The sequence below is a fragment of the Giraffa tippelskirchi genome, chromosome 6 (assembly GCF_054371585.1).
Source record: "Giraffa tippelskirchi isolate mGirTip1 chromosome 6, T2T-mGirTip1v1.2.pri, whole genome shotgun sequence".
In the NCBI taxonomy this organism is placed as follows: domain Eukaryota; kingdom Metazoa; phylum Chordata; class Mammalia; order Artiodactyla; family Giraffidae; genus Giraffa; species Giraffa tippelskirchi.
This window is the reverse complement of record NC_137280.1, coordinates 6,887,336-6,908,877: the sequence shown is the minus strand read 5'-3', so window position 1 is coordinate 6,908,877 and position 21,542 is coordinate 6,887,336. Positions and strand designations below refer to the sequence as shown.

Here is a 21,542-nt window from a genome sequence, read left to right as displayed (position 1 = left end):
TTTGTGAATTTTCCAGCTTCCTTATTATTATTGATTTCTAGTTTTGTAACATTGTGGTTGGAAAATGTATTTGATATTATTTCGGTTTTCCTAAGTTTGTTAAGACTTATTTGTGACCTGACACATGATTTAACTTGGAGAATGTTCCATATTCTTGAAAGGAATGTGGATTCTGCTCCTGTTAGATGGACTCTTCTGTATACATTTGTTAGATCTATCTGGTCTAACATGTATATTAAGACCAATTTTTTAATTGGTTTTGTGTCTGGATGATCTAGCTACTGTTGAAAATTGGGTGTTAAAGTACCATTCTGTAATAGTATTGCTGTCTGTTTCTGTTTTTAGGTTTCTTAATGTTTACATTATATATTTAGTTGGTCTGCAGTTGGGTGTATACATACGTATATTTGATTATATGCTCTTGATGAATTGACCCCTTTATAATTGTATCATATTCCTTGTCTCTTATTACAGCTATTTGCTTAAATATTTTGTTCGATATAAGTATAGCTATGTCTGCCTTTCTTGTTTTTCCTTTTGCATGGAAGATCCTTTCTCATTCCTTCACTTTGAGCTTAAATGTGTCCTTAAAGCAGAAGTGAGTCTCCTGTACGAAGCATGCAGTGGGAATTGTTTTATAATTTATTCAATGAATCTATGTCCTTTAATGTAAGAATTTGATTTATTTACATGTAAAGTACATACGGACTTATTGTATCTATACTGTTAGTTGTTTTCTGACTCTTTTGCAGTTCCTTTATTCTTTTCTGCTTCTTTTTCTTTCTTCCTTTGCAATTTGATTATTATTATTATTGGCATTATTATTAGTGGCATGCCTTGATTTCTTTCTCTATACTTTTTGAAGTATCTAGTAGGTTTTTGTCCTGTGGCTTCCATGATACTTACAAAAAAAAAAAAACTTATAGTAATAACAGTCTACTTTAAGCTGATAACTTCAAATGCAGAACAAAGCACTACATTTTTACATGTCCCCTCACATTTTATGTTTTTGGTGTCATATTTATACTGTATATCCATTAACAAATTCCATTATACTTATTTTAGTCCTTTTGTCTTTTGATCTTCATACCAGTATTATAAGGTATTTACCCACCACCATTATAATATTTCCTCCCTCATGGCTCAGATGGTATAGAATCCATCTGCAATTTGACTCCTAGATCGAGAGAGTGGATTTGATCCCTGAGTCAGGAAGATTCCCTGGAGAAGGGAATGGCAACCCACTCCAGTATTCTTGCCTGGAGAATCTCATGGACGGAGGAGCCTGGCGGGCTACAGTCCATGAGGTCACAAAGAATTGGATATGTCTGAGTGACTAATGCTTTCACTTCCACTTTCATTATATTTTTACAGTATTCTCAGGTAAATTGCATACTTACCTTTACCAGCAAGTTTTATACTTTCATATGTTTTCATATTACTGATTAGTGTCCTTTTATTTCAGCTTGAAGAAGTCGCTTGAATGTTTCTTGTAAGGCCAGTTCAGTGATGGTCAGCTTTTGTGTTTTCTTTTTTTTTTGGAACACTCTTTCTGTCTCTTTCTGAATGGCAGCTTTCATGGGTGGAGAATTCCTGGTTGAGTCTTTGTTTTTTTCCCAGCACTATTAACATATCCATTGCCTTTAAGCCTCCAAGGTTTCTGCTGAGAAATCTGCTCACAGTCTTCAAGGTTTTATTTTCTATGTAGCAAGTTTTTTTTTGTTGTTGTTACTTTTAAGATTCTCTCTTTAACTTTTGCCAATTTAATTATAATGTAATTAATTATATCTTCCTGTGGGTCTCTTTAGTTTTATCTTGATATTACTTAGGCTTCCTGGACCTGGACTTCCCGTTTCTTTTCCCAGGTTGAGTATTTTTCAGCCGTTATTTCTTTGTGTGAGCTTTCTGACATAAATGTGTGTGTGTGTGTGTGTGTGTGTATGTATGTATATATATATATATATATATATATATATATTCACACATATAATTATGCTCTGCTTGATGGTGTTCCATATACCACTTAAGCTATCTTTATTCTTTCTCATTCATTTTGCTTTTCCCCCTTTAATTGGATGAATTCCATAGCACTGTCTTTGAATTTTCTGATCTTTTCTTCTGCTTATTCTAGCTGTGCCTCTGTTGAATTTTTCAGTTTAGTTACGGTATGCTTCAGCACTATGATTTCTGTTTACACTTTTCTCTCTATTGAAATTCTCATGTTAAGTATTTGAACTGCTTACCTTGTTGAGCATATTTATGACGGTTAATCTGAACCCTCTATTTGGTAAATTGCTTATCTCTATTTTATTAACATTGGTCTCTGAAGATTTTTCTTGTTCTTTTGTTTGAAATATATTCCTTTGTTTCTTGATTTTCCTTGAATTTCTGTTAGTATTGTTTTTTTTAAATATTATTTATTTATTGTTGGCGGCACTGGAGTTCATTGCTGCCCGTGGACTTTCGCTGGATGTGGCCGGCAGAGGCTACTTTTCATTGCGGTTTATGGACTTCTCTTTGAGGTGGCTTCTCTTGTGGGGCTCAGGCTCAAGCGCACAACTTTGAGTGGTTGCATCCTGCGGGCTCTAGAGTACTGGCTCAGTAGCTGTGGCTTATAGGCTTAGTTTTCCGTGGCCTGTGGAATCTTCCTGGACCAGGGATTGAGCCCATGTCTCCTGCCTTGGCAGGCGGTCTCATGCTCATTAGACCACCAAGGAAGCCCTCTCTGTTCGTTTCTGCCCAAAGGCAAAAGCAATCATTTATTCTAGTCTTTACAGACTGGTCGTATGTATGAGATGAACCTTGTCAATAAACCTAGCTCAGGCTCCTAGTTACTGCTCAAACCTTTCTGATTGTCCAAGCCACTGTCCTTCGTGGCTGCCAGTACCTGTGGGTGTCCCAAGAACCTCAAGACTTTTCAGTGTCCCGAAGGGGAGGATTGCAATCAGCACCTAGATGCAGGCTGATTAGAAGCCAGATCCTCAGGCAGCAGCCAGGCACATATGCAGTTCACCACACAGCCCTTCCAGGCAGAAACTGGGAGGTGAGCATTATTGCCTGCTCCTTCTGCTCTGAATCTTTGTGATATAGTTGTGGCAAGTGCTCACAAGCCCATTAACTACTTCTTTGACTTAGTTCTCTGAGCCCCACTAGCTATCAGAAATAAATGATTTAGGGACCTATTCCTTGAGTGGCAGCTGTAAACATTGGACCCTGGATGTCTACAGTTTTTATCCGATACTCTGAGGTATTTTCCTAACATACTGGCAACTTGGCTTTATTGTTGGAAGGAGCTTCAGGGAGAGACTTCCCTGGTGGCTCAGATGGTAAAGCATCTGTCTACAATGCGGGGGACCCAGGTTCGATTCTTGGGTGGGGAAGATCTCCTGGAGAAGGCAATGGCAACCCACTCCAGTACTCTTGCCTGGAAAATCCCATGGACGGAGGAGCCTGGTAGGCTACAGTCCATGGGGTCGCAAAGAGTCGGACACGACTGAGCGACTTCACTTTAGGGAGAAGGCAGGAAAGTGCCCCCAAACTGCCCTGGTCTCTGAGGAGGCTCACGTGCAGTACAGTGTGAAGATGCATGCTCATTAAAAGCTGAACCCTCAGGCAGCAGCTTGCAAAGTTGCAGTCACATCCTTTCCAGGGAAAGCCTGGGAGACGGTAGTGCTTGCCAGCTCTCTCTGTGCTGAGCTTTGTGAGAATAAATGTTGCAAGTGCTTGTGTTCCTTTTAAGAACTGCTTCTTTGCAAAAATAGCGTGAGACTCCTGAATGCAGGAGTTGGGGCTTCCCAGGTGGTGCAGTGGTAAAGAATCTGCCTGCCAGTATAGGAGACTCAAGAACAAGAATTCAATTCCTGGGTCTCCGGAAGATCCCCTGGAGTAGGAAATAGCAACCTGTTCCAATATTCTTTCTTGGAAAACTCTGTGGATAGAGGAGCCTGGCGGGCTACAATCCGGGATGTTGCAAAAGTTGGACACAGCTGAGCAACAGAGCACACGTCTGAATGCAAGCCTTGTTTACTTTCGATCCAAGAGTTTTTGCAGGCCATCCCTCAGGTGGGAGCTTTAAAAGTAGGGGCACCAGATGTGCGTTCCAAATCCTCGCTCCCAGAGAGAAGCTGGGAGTCGAGGGTTGCCTCCAGATTGTATGGCCCTGTGCTAGGTGTGGGGTTTATGTCAGAGTATGTCTCAGCTTTCCCTATGGATTTTGGTGTATGATTTTCTTATTTACCCCATGTGAAGAAGTCAGTCAGCTGGTTTCTGAATTTCTCTCAATGAATTGCTCCAGCTATACCTGTGTACATTCGGTTCATATATAAGAGGAGGGAAATAGGTGCCTATTTACTATTTTGGTCCAGTCCCTTAAAACCTCATTTAAACTGAAAAGTATATGTACTTCAGTTGTTCAAGTAATATTTAGATTAATCTTTAAGTTCTTATGCTTTGCTACGGCAAAAACATGTATTCTAAAATATCATCATTAAGATACTTACCTATAATTTTAAAATCATATAATCCTTAGTATCTTTGAACTTTTTTTTCATTTTCATGTTTGTTATTTTGTTCCAGTTGTCTACATTGAATTAACCTTTGTTATCTTTGCTTGTTTTTATTTTTTATTTATTTTTAATTGGAGGATAAATATGTGACCCAGAAAGGTTAATTTTGAACTATGTTGGATTTGCTTCTGTGACTGTAATCCTTATCTTGCTGCTTTTGTTATTAAAGGCATAGGTAAAGGCCTGGCTCAGGGAGATAACCTGACCCTGCCCACCCTCGAAGGGCAGTGACATTCTTGAATTCTTTGTGTGGCAGAGGGCATGGCGTCAGCTGACTACTAGCATGGCCCAGAAATTCACACCTGGGGAGGCCAGAACCACAGATAGACGTGACATCTTTGTTGATATGACAGGAGATATTGCATTTCACAGCACCCATGAAATGACTAAGGAAGTGACACTAACACACCCCCTTGCCTGCGGCTTGCCGGTCCAGGAGACAGTCGCAGGAATTATTGTTCAGTCTCTCGCTCCTCTCCAAATCTTAGCCACCCCATGGGCTGCAGCACGCCAGGCTTCCCCGTCATTCACCGTCTCCAGAGTTTGCTCAAATTCGTGTCCATTGAGTCAGTTATACCAACCAACCATCCCATCCTCTGTTGTCCTCTTCGCCTCTTGCTCTCAATCTTTCCCAGCATCAGGGTCTTTTCCAACGAGTCGGCTACTTGCATCAGGTGGCCAAAGTATCGGAGCTTCAGCGTCAGCATCAGTCCTTCCAATGAATATTCAGGGCTGATTTCCTGAAGATCATGTCATCCAGTCCCATCACTTCATGGCAAATAGATGGGGAAACAATAGAAACAGTAACAGGTTTTATTTTCTTGGGCTCCAAAATCACTGCAGATGGTGACTGCAGCCATGAAATTAAAAGATGCTTACTCCTTGGAAGAAAAGCTATGACAAACCTAGACAGTGTATTAAAAAGCAGAGACGTTACTTTGCTGACAAAGGTCTGTTTAGTCAAAACTATGGTTTTTCCAGGAGTCATGTATGGATGTGAGAGTTGTACCATAAAGAAGACTGAACGCTGAAGAATTGATGCTTTTGAACTGTGGAGTTAGAAAAGACTCTTGAGAGTTCCTTGGACTGCAAGGAGATCCAACCAGTCCATCCTAAAGGAGATCAGTCTTGAATATTCATTGGAAGGACTGATGCTGAAGCTGAAACTCCAATACTTTGGCCACCTGATGCGAAGAGCTGACTCACTGGAAAAGACCCTGATGCTGGGAAAGATTAAGGGCAAGAGGGGAAGGGGATGACAGAGGATGAGATGGCTGAATGGCACAGTGACTGAATGGACATGAGTTTGAGCAAGCTCTGGGAGCTGGTGAAGAGCAAGGAAGCCTGGTGTGCTGCAGTCCATGGGGTTGCAAAGAGTTGGATACAACTGAACTACAACAAGGTTTGTCATAGCTTTTCTTTCTAGGAGCAAGTATCTTTTAATTTGGTGACTGCAGTCACTGTCTGCAGTGGTTTTGTAACTGAAGAAGGTAAAATTTGTCACTGTTTCCATTTTCTCCCCATCTATTTGCCATGAAATGATGGGACTGGCTCCCATGATCTTAGTTTGCTGAATATTGAGTTTTAAGCCAGCTTTTTCACTCTCCTCCTTCACCTTCATCAAGAGACTCTTCAGTTCCCCTTCACTTTCTGCCATAAGGGTGGTGTCATCTGCATATCTGAGGTTATTGATATTTCTCCCAGCAATCTTGATTCCAACTTGTGATTCATCCTGCCCAGCATTTTGCATGATGCATCATTTGCAGGAATTAAATGGTGTTTTTACTTTGTTTCCTCACCTCCCCATCTCTGATCCATAAAAGAACCTGGCATTCAGACCCTGACAAGGTGGTTTTTGAGGCACTAGCCTACCATTTGAGAGCTTCCTTGGCTCAGGTGGTAAAGAATCTGCCTGCAATGTGGGAGACCCTGGTTTCGATCTCCGTTTCGGGAACATCCCCTGGAGAAGGGAATGGCAACCCACTCCAGTATTCTTGCCTGGAGAATCCCATGGACAGAGGAGCCTGATGGGCTATAGTCCATAGGGTTGCAAGTAGTCAGACAGGACTGGGTGACTTAACCCTTTCCCTTTTGGCCTGCCATCTCTTGGTCAGCCAGTTCCCAAATAAAATTCTTCCCTGTCTCACCACCTTGCCTTGGATTTATTGGCCTGTCATGCGGTGAGCACAGCAATCTTGGACTCTGTAACAAATGCTTTACAACATGGTGTTGGTTTCTGCCGTACACTGACACAAATCAGCCATAAGTCTACATATATTCCCACCTTGAGCCTCTTCCCACCCCCACCCCCACCCCCACCCCCATCCAACCTCTCTGGGTCGTCACAGAGCACCTGGTTGATCTTGTTTTATGTAGCAACTTCCTATTGCCTATCGGTTTTACACATGGTAATATATGTATTTCAATACTACTCTCTCAATTTGTCCCACCCTCTCCTTCTTCCACTGTGTTCATAAGTTCATTCTCTACATCTGCATTTCTATTCTTGCCCTACAAATAGGTTCATCAGTATCATTTTCCTAGATTCCATATATATGCATTAATATGCAATATTTTTGCATATTCATTTTAACTAAAATGATACTTAGTAACAGTGCTTTTTCTTTATCTCCTTCAGTCACAATATAAAGTAAAATTAAGGATAAGCATGTCTGTTGTTAATTTTTGGTAGACATTTTTTCTTCTGAAAATTAATTGATTATTTTATCTGTGGGGTGATATTATTCAACCACAGTTTGCTCACAGTTTATAAATTTACTTGCATTTGATATGTATGAAATACAAAGTACTTTTCCAAAGTTTTATTGTTTAGTATGGTGATGTTTGGAAGGAGGTATCTGGTGCTTTGCAATGACCCTGAAAAGATGTGGTCTTTATACCGAATGGAAATCTTACCATAGTTGGTCATAAGCTTGACAGAGAGTCCTATAGTTCACTAGAATTTCATTAGTGGCCTTTGATTATATTTCTTTTTTTTTTGGAAGGGTAATATAATTTTAATGTATTTCATTAAAATCTGTTCTTTTAATAATAATAATAACAAATTACTGTTAGTGAACCAAACTTGGGTGTGTTGGCCTGCATGCGGTGAAGTCAGTCTACTGACGCTGGATTGTGGTGAAGGGGATGCAGGATTTATTGCAGGACACCAAACAAGGAGTCCAGGGCAGCTAGGACTCCAAACACCAGAGCTCCTGGATGGGTTTCATGAGAGCGTTGTTAAAGTTCAAGACGGGGGGGTGCAGTGGTCACAGGGTAGGTAATCAATTCATGCACAGTTCTCTGATTGGTTGACAGTGAGGTAACCAGGGAAGCGTCATAGGGGTTAACATTGATTCTCGGGCTCCAGCAGGCCTAGAGGCTATGTGTGCATGGTCATCAAGTAGTTAACATTTTCCATTTCCTGGGGGCTTTGGCATGTGTAAAGTGACTCTGGAAATGAGTATCAGATAGCATTATTTAGGTACTTCGGTTCAGTTCAGTTCACTCAGAGATGAGCTAAAGAGGATATTGGGGAAGGATCTGTGCTGGAAAGGGCCCTTGTTGTTCAGTTGCTAATTCATGTCCAACTCTTTGTGACCCCATGGACTGTAGCACACCAGGCTTCACCGTCCTTCACTATCTCCCAGAGTTTGCTCAGACTCGTGTCGATAGAGTCAGTGATGCTATCTAACCGTGTCATCCTCTGCCGCCCTCTTTTGCTTTCAGTCTTGCCCAGCATTAGAGTCTTTTCCAATGAGTTGGCTCTTCACACCAGGTGGCCGAAGTACTGGAGCTTCAGCTGCCCTGCTCATTTACATTACCTGGCTGGGAATTGGGAAGCAGAACTGCTTCTCATAGGTTGTTTCCTGAGCATAGAAATGTTGTAAAAAGGTGGCTTTTCCTTAGACATATTTCTTCTAGGTTAAAATGACTCCTGGTGAAATACTTTTCAGTGTTGTTCAGTACCCTTCTCTAATGATAAGATCATGTACACACAATCTTACATCTTCTCCCTAGTGACTGTTGTTCAGACACATGAACAATCTCCTTGTTGGGAAAATCCTTATGCTAATAAATATTTGCTTCAGATTTGTTAATATGCAGCAATGAATTTAACTTCTGTTGACTTAAAAAATAATCGCAACCTAGAAGTTGAGAGTTATGTTTTATTTGGTAAGAATTTTAAGACTTCAAGCCTGGGAGACAGCATCTTAGGTAACCCTGAGAGAACTGTTCTAAGGAGGTAGGGGGAGGAATCAGGTTAAATAGAAGTTTGCAATAAGGGGCAGGTAGTCTGAACATCAAAAGATTATTATTAGTTAAGAAAATCAAATATCTCAAGTTAAAGAATTTCACACTGTTCTGTGTATGGGAAGATGCAAAAGCCTGGGCTTGGAAATCCTTCCTTTCATATGCATTTTAGCTATGTGGGGCCAGCATTCTGCAGTTTGGTTTTTCACATCCTTAGTTCCTTGCTCAGGTAGGAGTGGTGGCAGCCTGGTCTCAGGTATGGTTTTTCTTGGGCACCCACTGGGCTCAGAAATTCACATTTGGAGGACTGGAGTCACTTTTAACTGTGACATCCTTGTTTATTAATATGGCAGGAAATACTTCATTTTTCACCTCCATGCAAGCAGAGATTTTGTGTGATTTGTTCACTTAATGAGAGTCAGATTGGTGACTGGTCAATAGTGAGTAATGCGTTGTAGATCCTCATTACGTATGTTATTTTTTCGACTGGAAAAAAAAGATGCAATCTAAAAGTTGAGAGTTGTGTTTTACTTGGTGGACAAATCTGAGACGTTGAGCCTGAAACACATCTCAGATGATGAGAAGCTGTTTTGAAGAGGAAGTGGGGGATTCAGGATATATAGGAGTTTTTGCAACAAAACCAGATGGTTGCAACATCAAAAGATCACTGTTAATAAAAATAAGCCAGATATCTCAAGTTAAAGAATCTAGTTCTTTCTGTGTATGGAAAAATCCAAGAGTCTGGTCTCACTGATATCATTCCTTTGATATGCACCTCAGCTATTTGGGACCAGTATCCTGTGTTTGATCATCCTGAGTTTCCTCAGGGTGCACCACAGGGGGTGATGTGTGGCTGTGGTGACTGCTAGCTGGGCTTGGCAGAGGGCAGTCCCCTTTGTCTGCATCCTGAGTTTCCCTCAGGGATCACTCTCTGGGAGGCTGTCATGTGATGGCTTGATGCAAGCAGCAACGTTTGTTTACAGATAGAGCAGGCCATATATACACTCACATGCAAATGATGAATGGTCACCTGACTGATGGAATGAATGCATGAACAAGCACTACTGGTCCAAGCTAAACATTGCCTCTCCATAATAGAGGTACCGATGATGTTTCTATGCTGAATACAGTTGTGTTTTTCCTTATTTCAAGTTAAGGGGTACATCATTGTTCCCACCTACAATGGAGAACATAGAAAATTCCATAAATTGCTCCTTCTTTTTTTTTTGAAAAAAAATCCTTTTGGTCAGATTTTTGTTCAATATTAGGAAATGTATTTAATACACCCACTATTTAATTGAACTTTCTTGGTATAGGGAATTCTATGTTCATAAAGAATTTATTAATCATACAATCAACTTGATGATATAAACTTTTCTTCTTATAAGAAAGTTAATTTTAAGTGATCCTGTCATGTCTCTCATGGTATAGCCAAGCTGTAAAATTGATTATTCTGCTAATGTTGTTTCTTTGGGGTCTTAAACCAAACTCACTGACTCATTTATCCATTCATAAATTGAGGCATTTTGGAACATCTACAATATTTGAGTCATTATACTAAGGCCAAGAAATGCAACGGCTTAAATGTCTCTGTCTACAGATATTCAAAGTCTAATAGAGGAGGGAATCACTGTGGTTAGTGAGTTAAGTGCTCAGGCGTGGGGAGCATGTAGGCAAAGCATCAAAAGCAAACCAGGAAACCGTAGTGTGTTTCTATAGGAGTTGGTGCGTTAGCTGATTTTTGAAGAGCAGCTCCACACTAGCTCTATAGAAAACATGCTTTTTCTGAAAAGTGAGGGCAGGTGTACAAGAAGAGCAAAAAGCATCTGTGAAAGCATGGAGAAATAAAAAGGACAGCGAACAGTTGTACATTGCTGATAGTAATACCTGTAAATCAGGAGCTCTCTATTGTATAGCAAACATTGGTGTGGTAGAAAGGGCAGAATGACTCCCTCCACTTTTTACCATATTAAACTCTCCACCTAGGTAATTTCATTCACTCTCAAGGGAAATACACATGTTTATCATGAGTATATGAAGCACTATGCATGCCTATGGGTGGACCACAAACTTAGCTTAAATGTGTTAAGCAAGGTTTTGAGAAATGGAATATTTCCTGCCATAGCAACAGAGAGGATGTCACAGATATCAGTGATTGCAGCCCTCCAGAGAAAGCTGGTGAGCCCTAAGGGCCCTCAGGAAAGAGAATGCTTGTAATCTAGCAGCCATCAGACTTCAGCCACTCATTGAGCTGAAAGGAAGCTCAGAATGTGAAAAACACAGGATAATTGGCCCAAGAGAGGGGAAGTGCATATCAAAGAAATGATTTCAGTGAGCCCAGACCCTTGTATCTTTCCATACATATAAGAGTACTAATTTCCTTAACCTGGGATATCTGGTTTTCTTTAATAAACAATAATCTTTTGATGTTCAGGTACCTGCCCTTTGTTGCAAAACTTGTATATAACCTAGCTCCTCCCCTCACTTCCTCAGAGTTGTTCTCTCAGAGTTACTTGAGATGCTGTCTCCTGGACTTGAAGTCCTAAACATTTCCACCAATTAAAATATAACTCTCAACTTTCAGGTTGTGAATATTTTTTTTAAGTCAACCATTTCAGGTAGAACCCATTTTTTGACAATATAGTAAGTTAGCCAAAAAAAAAAGAAGAAAAAAAAAACATGTTTGAACATTCAAAAACATGCTTCTAAATGACTCAGAGATTAAAAAAAAAATAATCATGGAAATGTTAAAGTGTGAACTGAATGAAAGCAGTTGCTATGAAACTGATGGGTGTCGTTTTGGGGGACTCTGAAGAGCTCCAGTCCTTTATGTCTCAGCACAGAAAAGACTTCAGTGAGAGGCAAAGTGATAGGTAAGAAGTGGTTTGTTAGAACAGGATGCTTGTGGGGCTTCCAAGTGGGCAGGCAGGAGAGTACCATGCGCTGAGCACTTAGTGTATTTCAGCTTTGTAATCAAAGGAAAAGCGGGGAGGAGAAGACCTGTGTCTTTCTCGAGTAGATGTCATGCTTCCATCATCAGTTCCTTTACCAGGGTGAGCAGGGGAGTTTTCTTGTCCCTACATTGTCAAGCTAGGTTCATAAATTGTTTGTTTACTTTTTCTTACGTGTGCAGAGAACCTGTCCTAACTGACTGAGCTCACTGGGCAAGATGTGGGGCTCAAGCCACCACTGTGTTATTGTTTGGGGGCATGTCTCACGTTTTTTGTTGCATGGTTTTGTTGCTAAGCGTGCCTACTTGGTTTTGAGGTTAAGCAAACCTGATTTATTGAGTAATCATTACAGGAGTCTCTCATAGCTTTTCTACTTAACAATGCCCTGGTGAGATTGCATATTTAATCACCTCTTTTGAAAATTCCATGGACTGAGGAGCCTGGCAGGCTACAATCCATGGGGTCACGGAGTCAGACAGGACTGAGTGATATCCCAATGACACAATACAATTTGTCCCTTTACTCTGTCCCTATCATGTAATCCACGTGGTTTATAGCTAAAGTAATGCATTAGAAAAACAAATTTATACCCAAATGCTACATTAGAAAGAATAAAAGTTAAAAATTCATTAGCTAAGCATTCAACTTAAAAAAATAATAGCAAAATATATCCAAATATTTTAGGAAGAAGGAAACAGTGAACATAATTCATAAATTAATGATGTAGAAAAAACAAGCCCATGATACAATAAACATAGAATAAAGTGGAACCATAAAGACTCATTCATCTTTGAAAAGCTAATAAAAATAGACAAATCTCTGGTAGGATTAATAATTTAAAGAAGGAAGGCACAATTACACTGGAAGTGGATATGTAATGTTTGCTACTACAGAGACTGAACCATTAATAAGAGAATATTATGAACAACTTTATGCCAATAGGCTCAGCAAACTTAGATGGACTGGAACAATTTCTAGATCATTGCAGTGGTCTTAAAATCAGTCCTCTAGACTTGGTTCTCAAGTCCTCTCGGTTCATTATCCACACAGTAAAATGATCAGTTTACAAAAAAATGCAATCAGGCTACTCTTCTGCCTAACTATAAGCCAAAAATGATGTCTTGCTAGTCTAAGGGTGTTGGGATCCTTTAATGGACTGGAAGCTGGTGGTAGGGAGTTGACCGTAAGAAAGTCAAGAGGCTGATATTCCCTGGCTTACGCGGAAAGCCAATAAAATCCTAGACAAAGGATTTGCGCCGTTTACGTAGGCTCAGGGCGCCCTCTCGAGGAGGTCTTGAAAGCCCAGGCAGGTAAGGAAACAGCGAGCCTCTGCGCTCCTGGGAATTCGCCTGAAGGAGAGAAATAGAGTAAAAGGGAGAGAGAGAAATGAAGAAAGACACGGGGACCCGAGTTCTGATGGAACAAGGGCCTTTATTCAGCATATTGTGGGCATATATATATATATATATATATATACTGTCTTACAAGATAGCTTCTTCAGCAGAGATAGGGATCAAAATGCTTACAAATCACCAAGGAGACATAAGGCTCAGAGAGGATTGTGAACAATCACTTTCCATATCAGAAAGGAAGAAGGTCGTTAATAGTTACTTTTCACCGTGTGCATACGTTCCTTGTTCCCGGGAGTGGCTTGCCATCTCCTCTTAATCCTTGAATATTCAAGGATGAATAAGGAACAGAGGATTCATGCAGGACTGAAAACAGCCCACAGGAAGCCTCCTGTTAAATGCTCCTAACATGAGGGGCACGGATGTTTCCTGAAAGAGATCATCTCGTCTCCACCTCTCCATCTGCATCCCTCCCTGCTCTGTCCTTTCTAACTGCTCTCCTGCCACGCTGTTTTCCTCTCCACCTGCTGCTAAAATGTACTGAGTTCCTTTACTCTCAGGCTCCCCACCATTGCTAGTCTTTCCTTAATGGCACTTTTTTTTTTCCCCCACCACATTCTCTTTTGTCGTTGTTCAGTCACTCAGTCGTGTCCAACTCTTTGCAATCCCATGGCCTCCTGGTCCTTCACCATTTCCCAGAGCCTGCTCAAACTCACATCCATTGAGTCAGTGATGCTGTCCAACCATCTGTTGTCGCCTTCTCCTCCTCCCTTCAATCATTCCCAGCATCAGGGTCTTTTCTAATGGGTTGGCTCTTCGCATCAGATGTCCAAAGTATTGGAGTTTCAGCTTCAACATCAGTCCTTCCAATGAATATTCAGGATTGATTTCCTTTAGGATTGACTAATGTGATCTCCTTGCAGTCCAAGGGACTCTCAAGAGTCTTCTCCAACACCACAGTTCAAAGCATCAGTTCTTAAGTGCTCAGCTTTCTTTATCATCCAACTCTCAACATCCATACATGACTACTGGAAAAACCATAGTTTTAACTATACAGACCTTTGTCAGGAAAGTAATGTCTCTGCTCTTAAATATGCTGTCAAGGTTGCTCATGGCTTTTCTTCCAAGAAGCAAATGACTTTTAATTTCATGGCTGCAGTCACCATCTGCAATGATTTTGGAGCCCAAGAAAATAAAGTCTGTCACTGTTTCCATTGTTTACCCATCTATTTGCCATGAAGTGATGGCACTGGATGCCACGATCTTATTTTTTTGGATGTTGAGTTTTAAGTCAGCTTTTGCACTCTCCTCTTTCACCTTCATCAAGAGGCTTTTTAGTTCTTCGCTTTCTGCTATAAGGGTGGTGTCATGTGCACATTCCCTTAAATAATTCTTGTTCAGCTTTCAGATCTCAGCTGAATGTTAGTTCCTCCGTGAGAGCTTTCCAGATTCTGTAATCTCAGATTAGTCTGTACTAGTACAGCCTTTCCCGCTTTTATGCGCTTTTCTTTGAGAAGTTCAGTCCCATTTAGATGTGACTGTGTTTCATTTATTTTTTTATTATTCACTCCACATACATATACATTTCAAAACAGGAGGAATCATGTCTGTTGAACCGACTGTTCTAAGCCCCAGTGCCAGCTTAGCATATGGCCCTTTGTAAATCTTCAATCCATTCATTCAGAAAACAACGCCAATAGTGGACTATTTTATGGACTTAGTCCTCTTAGAAGTTATGGCAATTCAGCAATGAACAAAACAGACAGAATTTCTGCCCTTGTGGAGTTTCATTTTATCTATGTGTATGGTACTGGAGCACCGACTCAGTGAACATGAATTTGAGCAAACTTCAGGAGATGGTGAAGGCCAGAGGAGCTGGGCATGCTGCTGTCCATGGGGTCGCAAAGAGACGGACACGACTTAGTGACTGAACAACAACATAGATACAAAACAAAATAAATGAGTGAAATATTGTCATATGGTGGTACGTGCTATAGAGAAGAACAGAGATGTGAGAGAGACAGAGGGTTGTACTTTTAGAGTATAGAGGGGAAAGACTTCACTGGGAAGTGTGAGTGATGATGTGAAAGTCTTTATAAGACTTCCAGAAAAAAAAAAAAATTCCTTCCTCAAGGCTTTTAAAATTTTATTTATAACAACTTCATTATAATATTTTGTTTTTTTCGTGTCACTTACCTAGCTTTTATTGAGGATGCCTTAGTTGTTGCCTTAGTTGCCCAGTCGCGTCTGATTTTTTGCGACCTCAAGGACTGGGTAGCCTCCAGGCTCCTCTGTCCACAGAATTCTCCAGAACACTGGAGCGGGTTGCCATATCCTTTTGTCTGGAGGATCTTCCCAACCTAATGATCAAACCTGGTTCTCCTGCTTTGCAAGGAGATTCTTTACTGTCTGAGCCACCAGGGAATATTAACTCTTTTATCTTTTAATTCCCATTAGTTCAGTTCATTTGCTCAGTCATGTCCCACTCTTTGTGACTCCATGGACTGCAGCATGCCAGGCTTCCCTGTCCATCACCAACACTCGGAGCTTGCTCAAACTCATGTCGATTGAGTTGGTAATGCCATCCAACCATCTCATCTTCTGTCGTCCCCTTCTCCTCCTGCCTTCAATCTTTCCCAGCATCCGGGTCTTTTGTAATGAGTCAGTTCTTTGCATCAGGTGGCCAAAGTATTGGAGCTTCAACTTCAGCATCAGTCCTTCCAATGAATATTCAGGACTGATTTCCTTTAGGATGGACTGGTTAGATCTCCTTGCAGTCCAAGGGACTCTCAAGAATCTTCTCCAACACCACAGTTTAAAAGCATCAATTCTTCAGCCCTCAGCTTTCTTTATGGTCCAACTCTCACGTCCATACATGAATACTGGATTCCCATCAGCCTGTTTTTTCTAGTTAGTACTTTTGAACAAATTAAAGATGGAATGAAGATGTTTAAAGGTAGATTGCAACCTATTCATTTTACACAGAGATTTTGAAAATGTCTTTATCAAGGTATGAATAGCATACAATAAATTGCATGTATATAAAATGTACAATTTGACAAGTTTTGATGTATGTATAATCCCATTTTGTGACTCTTTCTTTCTGCCTGTCCTCTTAGTCCCCAAACAACCACTGGCCTAGTTTCTGTAGTGTAGATTAGTTATAATTTTACTGAGATCTAAAAGCTGTCATTCTGTGTAAACTCTTTTGTGTCTGGTTTATCTCATTCATACTCTTTTGAGATTTATCCATGCTGTGTTTATCATTACTTTGTTCATTTTAATTGCTGAGTTGTGCACTATAACAAGGATGTAACCGAGTTTATGTTTTCTTTGTTGATGGATTTACGTAGTCATTTGTCTATGACTTCCTTCTCCACAGAAATATTAGTAGTAAGAAAATCTGCATATATTGGAGATAAGGAAACAGCAAATACTAAATTTGAAAATAGAGAAACAAGAGTGATACTATTTATTCTAGATATTTTTCAATTAGTAGTTGTATATTATCACATACAGTTCTGAAAATTGCCGGTAATCATCGGCATGGGTTTTGGCTACAAGAAAACTAAAGAGAAATATTGAATATTGGTAGAATCACTAATTGCTATCTCTTTTTTAAAAATTATGATATCTATGAAACTGTGTGATTAACTTCTGTATTGGAGATCTTCTAAAACTATAGTTAAAAGTCATAAAGACAGTGTAGAAAATAACATTGAATATAATCACTTTACTTTTGCATGAAAAAAATATTTCTTTTAGATTAACCTGTCCTTTACCTATGGTAACCCATAGATAAACGGCGTATGAAAAAGTCATTTATTATTTTTTGTGTATGTATTATCTTACCATTATCATTTTTTTCTGATGTCAAGTCTTAACCATAAAATAAGTGATCTTAAGTAGGGACATACTGCATTTTTTTTTTCTTAGTTTTGAGTTTAATTGGCTTGTAGTATATCTTTTTATATGGAGATACATCTATCAACATTTATTTATCAGCATCGTTTTTTAGAGTAGTGCTAGTCCAAAGAATAAGTGAGAAGAGAATGAAAGTAAAATTCTGCACTGTACTTTCCCTTTCAATATGCTCTTCCAGAAAACACCCCCCATCAGTGTTTTTGGGGCTACCCTGATAGCTCAGTTGGTAAAGAATCTGCCTGTAATGCAGGAAACTGATTTGAAGGAGAGAAAAGTCATCCAAATAAAAAATGTTTACAAAGATGATAAAATTTTCATATATAATTTTTTTATTTTTTATTTTACAGTAAAAACTTACTCTGCTTGCAAAGAAAAAATTTTCATGTCAGACACTGGGGCTTGACTGAGAGAGACAATTGATAGGGCAATGCTTCCTCTGTCTATGATGTCAGCTGATCATTCTCGGAAGAAGAGCTAGTTCAGGTATCTTTGGTACGGCTTCAAATATGAAAAATTCAAAATGTTAAAAGTAGAAGTATGGAGGAGAAATAGAAGGGAAATATGATAATATTGCCATGTTTGTAAGTAATTGACGATTCTTAGTAATTGACATTTGATTCCTAGGCTTAGTCCTCCAGTTTTGGAAAGTGACTTGCTGTACTTCTAACTTGTTTAACTGATGGTTTTGATGTATTTACTTTCATTTGGGTTTAAACCACTTTATTCCTGGAATGTAGTATCATGCAGTGATTAAGAAGGTAGTCAGAAAAATCTTGGTTTCTAGTTCTTTCTCATATTCTTATTTTTTAGGATCATGATTGGATTATTTGACATCTTTTTAAAACTCAATAGCCACATCTAAAAAGGAGAAATTGTAATTTTATTAAAATTCCTGTGATTGTTTGGATATTAAATAAAAACACGTGTTAATGCTCTATTATAATGCCCAGTGCACAATGTGTATTCAGTTGGTGAAGACTAATGGTGGCACCCATATTTATAATTTTTTTATATTGTCCACAATACCTTTTTCCTTATCACTCACTCTTTCCTGGATATTGCCCCTGTGCTGAAGTTAATAACGTGAAGATAAAGAAAAGGGGCATCGTCTCAATGAAGCTCTATTGATAGCTAAGATTTAGTTTATAAAGTGCTATATACACATTTTCTTATATAATCATTTTAAAATGTGTAAGTATTGGGTTAGCCAAACTTTTTGTTTGTGTTTTTCTGTAAGATAGTGCAAAAAACCAGAATGGACTTTTTGGCCAACCCAATTTACATCATCACCCTATTTTATGTAGTAACAAACTAAACATGCAGAGAGAGACTTTAAGGAATTAGTCGAAGCAGTTGTGGAGGCTGGCAGGTTCAAAATCTGCAGGCCACTGCAGACCCAGGGAGGGGGCAGGGTGTCATCTAGAGTCTGAAGGCAGTATACAAGCAAACTTGCGTCTTCCCTAGGTGAAGACTGGCTTTTTCCTTTCAAAGCCTTGAACTGATTTGATGAGATCCACCTACATTATGAAGAGTAAAGCTGCTTTACTTAAAGTTTATTGATTTAAGTATTAATCTCCTCTAAAAGATCCCTTCATAACAACATTTAGACTAGTGTTTGACCAAGTATCTAGGTACTGTGGCCTAGCCAAATTGACGCACAAAGTCATCTCTCGCAGCTGGTTAGTGGGAAGTTTGACCTTTAGGTCCCCAAGATATAGATTAGGAGTCACTTCTCTTCTTTTCTCATATTCCTCTTTCAGGGTTGCATAACAGACACTTTTCAACAGCTGTTCTTGGCACAGGATTAAGGAGGTCGTGTGCCCACCGACCGTGTAGGCCTTGTGGAGCCCTGGGATTGCAGTCTCCAGACATGTAATCCAGAAAGATGGAGAGTTTGTATGTAGAGCACATAAGTTAGCTTTGCAAAGTAAGGACTTTCTTAATAAATCCCTGACAGTTTTTACCTATGCTTTAAAAAATGCATAAAAGTAGAAAAGTGTCATTGTATATTAACATTAGTTATAATTTCTATATTTGATTTTTGAATGAAAAATTATAATCTGTTCTACTCAGCATGAATTTTTTACTTTTTTCCAACTGAATTAAAAAAAAAAGAATTATGCAAATTATGCAGCAGTGGTGTAAGTTTTTTATAATTGAAATCGTTTTAATAAAGGATTTATGGTATTACATCATCTGGTTTGTCTTCATCAAAAGGACTGTGTTTGAACAACAATAGGCACTTTAGAGGAAATTTTTAGTATTTTAATAGTCGTGTAAATATGTTGCTTACATCTGTGGAAGCAATGTTTCTTGTTTCTCTTTAGGAATCTGTCTACTTTTTCTTTTCTTCCTTTAGTCCTTTTTTCTTCCTTTACTTTCTTCCTTTTTTCTTTCCTTCCTCCCTCTCTTTCTTCCTTCTTTTCTTTCTTCCTTTCTGTTTTTAATACTCTACTGTTTTCAGAGAACATATACTAGGTAATGAGATAATGGTTTGTATCTGTGTACCTCAAAACCTTTTCTACAATGAGGTGAGGTAAACCTAATTAATATTTATTTTAGTAGAATATTGCAATGATAAAAATTAAAACTTGAAGCTGACTCTTTTTAAAAAGTAGATAAAACCAATTAAAAAGAAAAAGATTTTAAATTGTTTTTTGAGCACTTCATTTCTTCTGTCACAGTATTTTCTCACTGGCTAAAGAAATATCATAAACTTTTAAACATATTTCAAAATTATTGCCAAAGTTATAAATACGTGTGGGATGAAAAATAGTGATGGGTAGAAGACTAGAAGTAAAAACCTTATACATGATCTCCACTGGTATGTGGGTTTTCCCTTTAAAGGTGGTGCTGATGGTCTAGATCATTGCTTGTCTAATCCAGAGTGTGGTGAGGAGACAGGCAGCACAGCCTGTCCTATGCCTGTCCTGTGGTGGGCTCCCCACATTCCAACTGAAACAATTCATCTCCCTGTAATTAATCTCTTTTTACAAGGCTAGTGAACAAAGTGAAAGTCGCTCGGTTGTATCCGACTCTTTGCGACCCCGTGGACTATGCAGTCCATGGGACTGTGCAGTCCATGGAATTCCCCAGGCCAGAATACTAGAGTGGGCAGTCTTTCCCTTCTCCAGGGGATCTTCCCAACCTAGGGATCGAACCCAGTTCTCCCGCATTGCAGGCAGATTCTTTACCATCTGAGCCACCAGGGAAGCCCAAAGAACCTACAGGTATAAAAAATGCTATCTTTCCTAAGAGAGTTATAAGATTTCTGGCTTTACTTTCACCATTTCTTCTTTGGACCAATTTAGACTGAGTGAGTGAGTGAGTGATTGGAGTGAAAGTCACTCAGGCCTGTCCAACTCTTTGCGACCCCATGAACTGAACTACACAGTCCATGAAACTCTCCAGGCCAAAATACTGGATGAGTAGCCTTTCCCTTCTCCAGGGGATCTTCCCAAACAGGGATAGAACCCAGGTCTCCCACATTGCAGGCGGATTCTTTACCAGTTGAGCCAGCAGGGAACCCCTACAAGGCTGGAGGGAATGCGTTGATTTTAAAGTTCTTTCTCTGAACTATAGGTTAACTTATGCCTCAGTTTTCTATGAGAGAGGGAATGGCATACTGTTTTCTGTGTTATGTTACCTACAGTAACTAGTAGGGACACTAAGTGTGAAGTCAAGTGGGCCTTAGGAAGCATCACTACGAACAAAGCTAGTGGAGGTGATGGAATTCCAGTTGAGCTATTTCAAATCCTCAAAGATGATGCTGTGAAAGTGCTGCACTCGATATGCCAGCAAATTTGGAAAACTCAGCAGTGGCCACAGGACTGGAAAAGGTCAGTTTTCATTCCAATTCCAAAGAAAGGCAATGCCAAAGAATGCTCAAACTACCGCACAATTGCACTCATCCCACACGCTAGTAAAGTAATGCTCAAAGTTCTCCAAGCCAGGTGTCAACAGTATGTGAACTGTGAACTTCCAAATGTTCAAGCTGGTTTTAGAAAAGGCAGAGGAACTAGAGATCAAATTTCCAATATCCTCTGGATCATTGAAAAAGCAAGAGAGTTCCAGAAAAACATCTATTTCTTCTTATTGACTATGCCAAAGCCTTTGACTGTGTGGATCACAATAAACTGTGGAAAATTCTGAAAGAGATGGGAATACCAGACCATCTGACCTGCCTCTTGAGAAACCTGTATGCAGGTCAGGAAGCAACAGTTAGAACTGGACATGGAACAACAGACTGGTTCCAGATAGGAAAAGGAGTATGTCGAGGCTGTATATTGTCACCATGCTTATTTAACTTATATGCAGCGTACATCATGAGAAATGCTGGACTGGATGAAGCACAAGCTGGAATCAAGATTGCTGGGAGAAATATCAATAACCTCAGATATCCAGATGACACCACCCTTATGGCAGAAAGTGAAGAACTAAAGAGCCTCTTGATGAAAGTGAAAGAGGAGAGTGAAAAAGTTGGCTTAAAGCTCAACATT

At 39.6% G+C, this 21,542-nt stretch overlaps 1 protein-coding gene across 1 annotated transcript in view; it reads left to right on the top strand.

Moving 5' to 3' along the window:
* MMP16 (matrix metallopeptidase 16) overlaps positions 1-21,542 on the top strand; it is a 351,178-nt gene that overhangs the window by 104,365 nt on the left and 225,271 nt on the right. The window lies entirely within an intron of this gene.